This window comes from Coptis chinensis, chromosome 3, assembly GCF_015680905.1.
Source record: "Coptis chinensis isolate HL-2020 chromosome 3, ASM1568090v1, whole genome shotgun sequence".
In the NCBI taxonomy this organism is placed as follows: domain Eukaryota; kingdom Viridiplantae; phylum Streptophyta; class Magnoliopsida; order Ranunculales; family Ranunculaceae; genus Coptis; species Coptis chinensis.
Genome location: NC_141458.1, coordinates 44,922,253 through 44,932,133, shown reverse-complemented (window position 1 = coordinate 44,932,133; position 9,881 = coordinate 44,922,253).

The following is a 9,881-nucleotide window of genomic DNA, read 5'->3' as shown; positions in this document are numbered from 1 at the left end:
GGAGGAATATGTCGACTATTTGGTCCGCTTCTTGTGCTTACCATCTTGATTGTTTCACGTGATAATGAATTCTAAATTCCCCACGACAAATAAATTATGTTTTGGCGATAAACTGCTTCAACACAACGAGAGCAATGGTAAAGAACGCACTAAGAAACAAAGGAATTTGATGTTGGGGGAGATGAAACTGAACCAAATAATGGCTGCCTACGTACCCAATATCTATTCTCTAGGGATCAAGTTTCCACGTAGTTCCTTATGAAAAATAATGTGGTATTTATATAGGTAGAGTAGAGAATCCTTGTAGCTCGAGTAATCTTGTTGCTTGAGTAATTGTGATAGAATATAACTGTCAACTGATAATTATCTCTTTGATAAGAAATGAATATGGACATAAATCAATGTACATTAGTGGCAAGTCATGTGGCTAAGGTTTAGCCTTAGACACATGCGTTAATGGGCCTGTACATTGATCCATGATATTGCGAATTGGGCTTTAGCCCTGTTGATTAAATGAATAAAATAGAGACCCCTACTCATGGACGTTTGCCACGTAGGTGGGGGTCGAAACAAGTGCCTTCTAGATAAGTCCAATGAATACTAAAAAAAGGATTCAATGTGAACATTTCTTAAATATCAAACACAATTGCTTTGACGTCCCAAGGTAATAGTGTAGAAGAGTGTTTAATGAAGTTGTAAATAACCATAGATTTTTTTTTTGGGGGGGGGGGAGGTTGGTTCTACGATCCTCTACTACTAGACCGTGTGATGCAGAACTAAAGAACTGTGAAGGATAATGATGCTTGGGTTGAACCGATATTCGGCTGCCTACTTATCTCCTATAATATATATAGAAGAATCAAACCATAATCGCATAGTTCATGAGAGTGAATCCTTTTGGCTTTTATAGGAAAAGTCTTAGGAGTCCTAGGGCCGGTTAGGGTTTATCTCACCGTCTGTGAGTTCCTTTCCCTCTTGGGACTCTGCTTTCCTATTAGGAGTCCACCTTATTAGGAAGTCTGAATCTGGACGACATCTTTGTTCAGTGCGAGTTCCCTTCTTGGTTGTGATATCCATTCTTTGAATAGAAGGTTATCCCTAAGGGGCAACTCTCACGATATGCCTCCATGATTATTTCCTTATCATCAAGGACCACCCTCCTCTATTTTTTTAAGTTCAGGAAATGTCCATGTCAGTACCCTCCACTCTTAACCACTCGTGGCAGACCACGTGTCCAGACTACAAGCAGGTCTTGCATACGACCTAAGGTCAGGTCGTCCAAACGACCTAGGAAACGTAATCACAGCAAGCTAGTCAACATCGTCATTAATGACAGATCATTACTTCATAATGGTAGGAGTAAAAGCAATTATCAATACAGCGCAAAAAGGGGATCTACGCCTATAAAAGGAGGCGTCTTCTCCATTCTCAAGGGGGGAGGCTCACATTCTCTCCATCTCCAACTCAATCACTCAAGATGAACTACGTCTGACTTGATTCCAGTTCATCAGAGAACTGGATACGTAGGCAGCTCAGAACACTGACTTGAGTTCAATCAAACATCTTATACAAACCCTATTCTCCGAGATTGTAAGGTCCTGACTAAAATGTACCTCTACATTAGCGCCGTTTGCCGGTTCGTTTCCTTGAGAAAAACACACACACTCTTTTCTCAAGCCCACGAAGCTGGTCAGAAAACCACCATGGAAGCACAGCTACAAGCTCTAGTAGATCAAGTCAAATTCCTTAGCGAATCATTCATCACGCTCCATCTAGAGAACCAAGCTATGCACAAGCAAACCACCTCCAACACCAACAACGAAACTCAAGATGCAATCGAGAACAACACAATCACAACCCTCACCACCACCACCAATCAATGACTAGAAGACTTCGTCCAGAGGTTGGAGAAGTCAAGTGAAAAGGCCAGCGCAACCTAGATCATTCGAAAGATGCTCCAGTCGTACAAGGGGTCACCATTCACCACTGAAGTCAGGGACAAGCAACCTCCCATAGATTTCATCCAACCAAAGTTCCCGTTGTATGACGGTAGGTCATGTCCAGGCCAGCACATAGCTCGCTTAAGCCAGATCCTTGGGCTTTATAGCGCTCTAGACTATGACTACTTAAAGTGCAAACTCTTTCCAGCCAGCTTGAAGGACGAAGTATTAGACTAGTTCTACACGCTCACTCCTGATTCAATCAACAACTTCAACAAGCTGGCCAAGATTGCAGCAGAGTTCGTCCACAATAGGAAGAAACAAGCCAACCTAGACTCGTTGTTCCAACTGAAGGAAGCACATGGCGAGACTATCCGCGCTTTCCTAGGACGTTTCAAGAAAGAGCTCCTATCAATGGAGCCAGGACTCAAGGACAGCTTCACAACTTCTGCGTTCACCAACGCACTCATAGATGACTCCGATCTAGCAGGGTCTCTCATGTGCAACAAGCCAAAGCGCCTAGACGACCTGTACCACAGAGTCGACAAGTACATGAAGTATGAAGAATGGATGGCCTAGCGCAAAGGCAAAGAAGTCCTCGCAGTAAGCGATAAGCGAGGACCCAAAGAAAGCTATCAGCACTCAGGCAACAACAACAAGGGCAACAATTCCTACAAGCCCTCCTACACCAAAAGAGAATTCTCCAACTTCTCTAGGATGCCAAGCCATATCCTGAAGAAGATATATACAACACCTTACTTCAAGCCAAACATCAACAAGGTGATAGTAATAATACTAGGACATCCATACTGCCATTTCCACAAACTCCACCACCATGACACTGATGAATGTTAGAGTCCCAAGCACTACCTCCAAGACTTAGTCGAAGAGGGAAAACTAAAAGAGTTCCTGCCGGAAAGCGAGCATAAGCTGAATGCCAACCACAACAGAAGCAGGAGCCGAAGCCATGAAAAACCTGCTCGCAGAAGGAGCATAAGCAAAATAGCCCGACGATCTAAATCTCTAGGTCGGTCGAGGCACAACAGGAGACAGCACTCCTCCGATCATGATGAGGAAAAGGTAATCCACATGATTACAGACATCTCCAGCAACGAGACCTCAGGTTGTGAAAAGCATAGGAGTAGCATTGCAAGAAATCTACACCTCTCCCACAAAGCTGAAGTGATCACTCTTACCAACTCTCCATGCACGACCTCCATATCATTTACCTAGGAAGATCTTGACAAGGTGTGCCTACCCCACAATGATGCCCTGGTAGTGCACGTCAAGATCAACGAATGGACAGTCAAAAGAGTCATAATCGATCTAGGCAGCTCCTGCGACATTCTCTTCTACCAAACATACAAGGATATGCACTTGCCAGACTCGGTGATGATAGAGTCAAATACACCTCTCTATGAATTCAACGGAGACCGCACAGATGCCATTCGAGACGTCATCCTACCAGTCTCCATTGGAGAAAAAGAGGACATGGTCAAAATATTAACACGCTTCAGTGTGATTGATGTCAAGTTGTCCTACACTACCATATTAGGACGTAGGTAGATTCACAAGATCCAAGCAATTCCATCCATCTTACACCAAGTCTTGTGGTTCCCCGGACCCCGAGGCATCATGGAGCTCAGAAGCAACCAACTAGAAGCTCATCGATGCAATCAAGTTAGCACAACAACCATGGCCAAAACTCAGGTCGTCCAAACAAAAAAAATCCCAAAGCTGAAAGATCCTCAAGCTTCCAGCCCCCCAACATCAGCAACAGACAAGCTCATGGAGAAACAAGCACAAATCAAACCGGGAGAAAAAGTCAATTTGGGCACAAATGATGACCCAAAATTTGTTTATGTAGGGGCTGATTTAGACCCCAAGCTCAATAAGCAACTTGTTAAATTTCTATCTCTCAATAAATATGTTTTTGCTTGGCCGTATATCGATATGCCAGGAATTGACCCTCAGGTCACTTGCCACAAATTAAATGTAGATCCAACTGTAAAGCCTATTAAACAACGACCTAGGAAACTATCACTCAAATTTCAAAAAGCCATCAACGAAGAGATAGAAAAGCTAAAAAATGTTGGATTTATCAGAGATGTCGAGTACCCAACCTGGCTAGCTAACATTGTAGCCGTTCCTAAGAAAAATGGCCAGGTACGACTCTGCATAGACTTTACCAACGTTAACAAGCATTGCCCAAATGACAACTTTCCCCTACCAAGGATTGACATACTGGTAGATCAAACTTGTATACATGAACTTCTATCATTTATGGACGCATATAGTGGATACAATCAGATACCACTTGCAGAAGAAAACCAGGAGAAGACGTCCTTCATAACCGAACAAGGAACGTTTTGCTACAACATTTTACCATTCGGCTTGAAGAACGCCGGTGCGACCTACCAAAGACTTGTCACGAAGATGTTCAAAGACTTGCTGGGCGACACTATGGAAGTCCACATAGACGACATGGTAGTCAAAAGTCAAAAGGCTGGCGATCACATTTCTCACCTGCAAGAAGCCTTTAAAAGATTGCGCCAAACAAGATAAAGCTTAACCCAGCAAAATGTGTATTTGGGGTAGTCTCAGGGAAATTCTTAGGATACCTCGTTTCACAAAGACGCATTGAAGCAAACCCATAACAAATACGAGCTCTCCTTGAAATGCCAAAACCAACTTCCAAGCAACAAATTCACAAGCTATATAGCATGGTTTCAGCCCTCAACAAATTCATCTCACATGTATCTGATAAGTACAGACTGTTCCTGCAAATACTCAAGAAGGGCGCAGCATTCACATGGACAGACGAATGCCACAAAGCGTTCAACGACCTGAAGGCTTACTTATCAACTCCACCTATCCTGTCCAAACTAAATGAAGGAGAAACACTAGGGCTTTACCTTGCGACTATCGACTTTGCCATCAGCTCGGTCCTCTTTCACAAAAGTGATGGAATCGAAAAACCAGTCTATTTCACCAGCAAGACATTGGCAAATTCAGAAAAGCATTACTCTCCAATTGAGAAAACAATACTATCTTTGTTATACTCTGCTCGCATGTTTCGACCTTACTTCCAGGCTCACAGTATCAAGGTCATAACAGATGTACCCATCAAGTAGGTTTTGAGTTCTAACAACAAAACAGCCCGCATGGCCAAATGGGCTGAAGAACTCGGAGAGCATCACATCGACTTTGTTCTCATAAAGTGTCGCAAAGGTCAGGTCGTTGCTGACTTCCCCGACGTAGATGTAAACTGGGAACCTTAGCCCATCACTTCACTCCATCAACCAACAACCCCAGACACATGACACTTCTACGTAGATAGAGCGTGCAACAACAGCAGTAGTGGACTGGGGGCTGTGTTAACTTCACCAGAAGGAACCCACCTATAAAAGTTAATCAAAATCGATTTTGCAACATCCAACAATGAAGCGGAATATGAAGTATTAATCACATGCCTCTGCATGACATACCAACTACAAGTCCGAAAGCTCAAAGCTTACAGTGACTTACAACTAATGGAAAAACCACCATGGAAGAAACGATTGATTCTTTCATTCAACTATCAATGGCGACAAAGCGAAAAAGTCGGTTTCTAAGATAAGTCTACATTCAACTATCCTTCATTTATACTAATCTTTAATCTTTAGATCAGTTCGGATAATTTGTGCACACTTCTATGTTGAAAGATATACTTTATACTTATAGATCACTTGCAGTCGATCTAGTACCAACCCGAAGGCTGCAACTACCACCATGTCACACATTCCTTTACGGTGAATCGGTGACAATATAGATCCAGAAATCCAGCTTACAGGTCGCTCCTTACCAGGTCAACTAAGGTGTTGGTTCAACCAAACTCAAACAGAAATTTCAGAGCATGCTAAGCTATAGACCTATATTAATAAGGAGAAGCACACACCAGCATAACTCATCACAAAGCGATATCAAAACCTCAGCCAGATCTCATGCAAAGACCTTCGCTAGGTCATCCATCAGCCTTCCATCAGCTAGGTCGTCATTAGTCATGTCATCCTCAAGTCAGGTCGTCCTCAGGATCAGGTCATCCTCAGATAAGCTCATCCTCTGATCAGGCCGTCCGCAGCTCAGGTCATTCTCAGGTCAGTCGTCCTCAGATCAAGTCATCATCAAGTCAGGTCAGAGCAGGTCATCCTCAGATCAGCTCATCCTTAAGTCAGGTTGTCCTCAAGTCAGGTTGTCCTTAAATCAGGTCATCCTCAGATCTGGTCATTCTCAGATCAGGCTTACTATCAGCCAACCAAATTGGCATCTATGGTCATAGTAATGTCCCTAAAAGGCTTACTATCAGCCAACCAAATTGGCATCTACGATCATAGTAACGCCCCCAAAAGGCTTACTAATCAGCTAACTCAAATAGCATCTACGACAATAATAGTGCCCCCAAAAGGCTAGTTATAAACCAATCAGCTTGACGCCCTGCTAAGGATCAAGTTCGAACCATGCACTATGATATCAAATCGCAATCAAAGATGCTCAACGGGAAACAACCATAGTGACGCCCCAAAAAGGCTAGCTATCAATCATAGTGACCCCCCCCCCCCCCCCAAAAGGCTAGCTATCAACCATTTTGACGCCCCTCGAAAGGCTAACTATCAACAAAAATGCCCCCAAAAGGTGTACAAATCAACTTAACACCAACGCCAGGGTTAAGCTTGATTCATCTGTAATTACCACTTAAAGGCTAATTATCAGTTAAATCCAATCCAGGGTACCCCCAAAAGGACCACAAATCAACTTAAGGCCTCTAATAGGCTTAAACTTAATTCAACTGTAATTACCACTCAAAGGCTAATTATCAGTCAAATTCAATCTACGAACTACGACATACGATTTACGATCTACTCACTATGAGCTACGATCTGCACACTACAACGTAGGACTTACCACATCAACTCCTAACAAATCTCTAAGCAACAAATGACATCCAGCCTACAAACACAGCAAATTCAATTCGCAGCAATCTCTATTTTCAACCAAGTAAGACACGCGGTCTCCTTTATTATCTTTCTTTACACCACTATTCTACAAATAGTGATATAAAGAAAGGGGGCTATGTCAGTACCCTCCACTCTCAACCACTCGTGGCAGACCACGTGTCTAGATTACAAGCAGGTCGTGCATACGACCTAAGGTCAGGTCATCCAAACGACCTAGGAAACGTAACCGCTGCAAGCTAGTCAACAACATCATTAATGACAGATCATTACTTCGTAACGGAAGGAGTAAAAGCAATCATCAAGACAGCGCAAAAAGGGGATCTACGCCTATAGAAGGAGGCGTCTTCTCCATTCTCAAGGGGGGGGGGAGGCTCACATTCTCTCCATCTCCAACTCAATCACTCAAGATGAACTATGTCTGACTTGATTCCAGTTCATCAGAGAACTGGATATGTAGGCAGCTCAAAACACCGACCTGAGTTCAATCAAACATCTTTACAAACCTTATTCTCCGAGATTGTAAGGTCGTGACTAAAATGTACCTCTACAGTCCATATTAGTTCCTAATGACTTGGAGAACACTCTTACCAAAAGACGGTTTATCACATGACAAACACATGCCACTGAAGTCACGTGATGAGCACAAGGTTACTTATTTCCATACTTGATTTGGTAGTCCTTGTCTCGTAATATGAACATGTAGTCATGAGGTATTTCTTCATTCAACATGTGTCATCTAGACAATAGCGGGAAATTCCCTATAGATCCCCCTCGTGCCATTAGAACGTGAAGCGTAGCTATTGAAACGTCACTGTTTTTGGCGCATGAATCTTTTTCATAAACAGTTATGCAACTGCTTACAACTCAATTAGATACGTCGTTTTCCGAAGAAGGTAATGATGATATTTCCATCTCAAACCGACACGTTGTTTGAGATGATCTTAACCGTTCATCTTACCATATATAAAGAAACTAGTGAGAGAAATTTCATTATCTCCCTCACTATTCTTTCTGCTATTGGATTTTTCCATTTGCCCTTCTTTAGAACAAACCTAAAAATTGAATATTTTTTCTGAACATGAATCCCAATTGGTCACTTATCAACTTCGGAGATCTTTCAAGTTTGGAACTGATTAGAGAGAAGTTTAGAAATGTGATTCCCTTTTTTTTAATAGGAAAATGATTGGGATTTGATGTATGAACTAGGTCAGTACGACTACACCACATATGATCTCGTTACCAAGTTAGAAAATTAAGGCTGTTGACCGGTTTTGCATTTCATAATATCAGTATCTCATAATCTTTATATTCTGGTATATTATGACATACCGCGAAATATCAACAGCAATATAAGGTTTCAGATTTTAAGCTAGTAAGGGCATCTCCAATGGGGGGTGTAAACCGTATAGAGTGGAAATTTTACACCCCAAATATTAAAAAACTCTCTCCAATGGGAGTGCTATACCGTAGGTAATAGTGTATTAGCTAATAGAGAGGGTGGGGAATTCCCCCTCTCGCTATTAGTTAATAAAAAGCCCGGGCGACACTTGAACTGACGTCTGAGTAAAATAATTTTCGGACGTCACTTTGAGTGACGTTTCAACCGTTGCAACTCAAACATTACTTCAAGTGACGTCCCATTCAAATATGAACTCAAACGTCACTCCAAGTGACGTTCCTGCTAAAACGGGAAAAAAATGATTTTTTTTTAATTTGAAGTGCATAAACACTGGTCACTTTTGTTTCTATTATTTTCCATTATAATTCTCTTCAAAGTTTTTTTTTTCCTAGTCAATGGATTCTCTAGATGAAATTTCTCCAACACCCACCAATGGAAAAAAAAGAAACCGCCTATCGAATTTCACAATTAGTGAAGATGTGAAACTTTGTGAAAGTTGGCTAACAATTGGAGAAGATGGGATTGTAGGTGTGGGTCAAACTTCGGGTAATTATTGGCAACGAATAACAAATGAGTTTAAATTACGCAATCCCGGCACTCCACGCACCTTAGAATCAATCAAAGCGCGTTGGCAAATGATTAACAAAGGTGTGAGCAAATTTGTTGGCTATATGGCACAATTGGAGAACAATCGTCCTAGTGGGACTAGTATACAAGATATGGTAACTCTATTTTGTTGGCTAATGATCGATTAATTCTATTTGTTTTTAATTATTTTTTTTTCTTTTTACTTTTCTAACTTTTTTTTTTTTAGATGGTTAGAGCAAGAGTAGCTTATCAAGATCAAGAAGATACCCCTTTTCCTTTTGACCATTGCTATCTTATGCTTAAAGATACCCCCAAGTGGCATAGATCAATGGAAACAAAGACAAAACCAAAGACTTCAAAGAAAATTCAAGGTGAGGGGTCATCGAATGTTAATGATTCACAAACTCCAATTTGTTTAGATGAAGATGTTAATGCGCCTACTATGACGACTAGTGATCTTATACGACCGGATGGCGTGAAGAAGCAAAAAGAGAGAAAAAGGAGAGCTAGTGAAGCGGCAAAAGTGGTTGAGGGGTTTGTTAGCCGTGTTGAGTTGAGAATGGAAAAGCAAAACAAACTCTTGGAAACACAACTTCAATCTAAAGATCGTGACCAAGAGTTGAAGAACAAAAAAATTGAAGCTATGGAAAGAAGAGAAGAAGCTAAAATTATGGCAATGGATCTTTCGGATTTTCGACGTGAATACTTCAAAGCAAAGCAAGTCGAGATTTACAAAAAGTGGAAAGGAGACAATTGAACAAGTGGTGATGTGGGGGGTTGGGGGAGTTTGAGATGTAATATTTATTCTTGTTCTAGTATTTGTTCTTGATGTTTATTTAAATTCCTTAAAATTTGAATCTAGTAGTAATTTTCAATTGGAGATGTTTTTTTATCAATCATTTCTTATATATATATTTCGTAAAATCAAACATATAGAGTTGATAAGTTTAGATGTATTTT